The 2,185-nt window shown below is 47.5% G+C and overlaps 1 protein-coding gene across 1 annotated transcript in view; it reads right to left on the bottom strand.

Annotated features, from left to right (window-relative positions):
* The window catches only part of LOC105513603 (T-cell receptor gamma chain C region 1), a 117,797-nt gene extending 116,746 nt beyond the window's left edge, over positions 1-1,051 (bottom strand). Inside the window, exon 1 of the mRNA XM_011944515.1 lies at positions 653-1,051. The gene's annotated coding sequence lies outside the window, so the exon portion shown is untranslated. The remainder of the gene's footprint in view (positions 1-652) is intronic.
* Positions 1,052-2,185: the final 1,134 nt, after the last annotated feature.

Below are 2,185 nucleotides of genomic sequence, written 5' to 3'. Positions count from 1 at the left end.
TAGGGTGAGGGAGAAAAGAGGAATGAGAACTCTACAATGGATGCTAAAATCTTCAAATGCATCTTCTATAATTTTGACTTCAGTTCCATGTAAATGTTTTATATATACAAAACAAATATGAAACAAAACAAAGTAACACAACAAATTTCCAAAATATAAAAATGAAGACTGAACATTTAAAGTAGCTGTATCAATGTTGGCAGGAACAAATAGAGGAAAATTATTTCAAATGATTTTGTGGAAAAAGTAGTCTGATTATGTACCCAAAAAGGAAAGAAAGAGAGAGAAAAGCAAGGAAGGAAGGAAGGAAAGAAACGGAGAATGGATGGAAGGAAGGAAGAATGCGGGAGGGAGGGAAGATGGAAGGACAGGAAGAAGGGAGGGAGGAGAGAAAAATAATAAAAGCAAGCATGGAAGTAAGAAAGGAGGATGAGGATAAAAGGGAAGGCAGAGGGTGAGAATGTTCAACTGCATATCTAGGCCTAGTGTTTTGGTGGTCATTAGAGTATTGCGTATATTGTTATGGACATAAGGAATAAGCGCCACTCTCAGCTGTGATCTCTGGACCATGATTGGATACATGATTTAGTATAGATACCCTTCCAATTTGCTATCCAAAATATCTTGCTTCACAGCTGGACTCTAGGTGTACCTGTCTGTCCTAGGAAGCAGAGTGAGTGGGCCTCCCCCACGTCCTGGGAGAGCTGAGAGAACCTTGCTCTCAGCCAGGCTGCTGAGCTGAGGCCTGGAGATGGCAGCTTGGTCTTCGGGAAAGTCCTGGGGGAGAGTGGGGAACAGGGTGCAGCTGCTGCCCAGGGGAGTGTGATATTAGTGGGGAGATCAGGAGTTAAGCTGTGTTTCTCTTTGTACAGAATACAGTAAATTCAGGGCAGGAAATAAGAGTTGGCTGGTCTGTCTTACCAGAAGCAACCACAGGCAGATTTTTAGTGTGGTGTAGGGCAGGTCTGAATCATGGTGCCTGTCCCAGGTGGCACAGTAATAGACCCCAGAATCATTTTCAATTGGATTTTGCAGTCTCAAATTCCAGCTCTTCCTTGTGCTTGCAGTATCATACTTTCCTGGACTGATTCCTGATTCCAACACAACCGTGAAGTAGTAGGGTTCATAGTACAGAAGACGCTCTGGGGCCTTCCCCTCCTGGTGTAGGTACCAGTGGATGTATAAGGTACTGACTCCAGGAAGATCACAGGTGATTTCTGCAGGTGACCCAGTCGGCCTGGTGATTGTCTTCATTTTCCCTTCCAGGTTGGAAGATTTTTGACTGGCTGCAATGGAAACAACACAAAATATAATGAGGCATCTCTTAGTATGGCACCCCTTGCAAAAGAAGGAAAGAATAAAACAAAACCCATGAGCCTCTCTGTAGGCAGCACACTCACCAGGAGACAGCAGAGCTAGAAGCAGGGCTAGGGCCCACCGCATGCCTTCCTCTGTGGGGCCTTGGAAGGAAAGGGGTCAGATGAAGAGGAGCAGAGGAACCTCTCAAAATTCAGGTGCCACTCAACAAGGAAGTGATCCCTAGCATAGAAGACAGTAGGAGGAGCAGGCAAAGAGAAGTGACTGAGGATCTGTCTTAGGGGACTCCCATGCCTTCCTTCCAGAAGGGGTGGTGCCTGGGAGGACCTGCAGAGGAGCTCCTGCCTGTCTGCTCAGGTCCATTCTCCAGTGCCCTCCTTTGGCCACTGAGAGCAGGCCCTCTGCAGGAAATAGCCAGGGGCATGGAGAGCTTAGGCCTGCAGCAGAGGGAGTGCAGATGTGGGGAAAGCCGACCCTGGCGCCAGCTGGCAATGGCCCTTGGGAGAGGGCAGTCCCACAGCAGGCTCACAACCTGCTCTTCAGAGTTGCAGCAGCCAATGCTGCTGCCAGGACCTGGTCCTGCCAGGAAGCTTCTGATTAGGGCCCTGAATCACCTTCCTTTTCACATTTGCAAGTCCAGTTGGAGGCAACCACCCAGGGCCACTCTGAGAAGACTTGAACCTGCTTTATTAACAGGACTGAGGGTCAGGCATGTTGGTTTACCTTGCACTCTACTCAAAGAAAAACAACGGCAGTGGCTCTCACTAACCATCAGTAGGACATTGTAAGCACCAAAAGAATAACACCTGCACAAAATCTTGAAAACCATAGTACAGCGATTCCTCAAGAATCTAGAACTAGAAATACC

The sequence above is a fragment of the Colobus angolensis genome, unplaced genomic scaffold (genome assembly GCF_000951035.1).
Source record: "Colobus angolensis palliatus isolate OR3802 unplaced genomic scaffold, Cang.pa_1.0 Scaffold232, whole genome shotgun sequence".
Taxonomy (NCBI): domain Eukaryota; kingdom Metazoa; phylum Chordata; class Mammalia; order Primates; family Cercopithecidae; genus Colobus; species Colobus angolensis.
The sequence above is the reverse complement of the archived record's forward strand: the minus strand, read 5'-3'. Positions and strand labels throughout refer to the sequence as shown.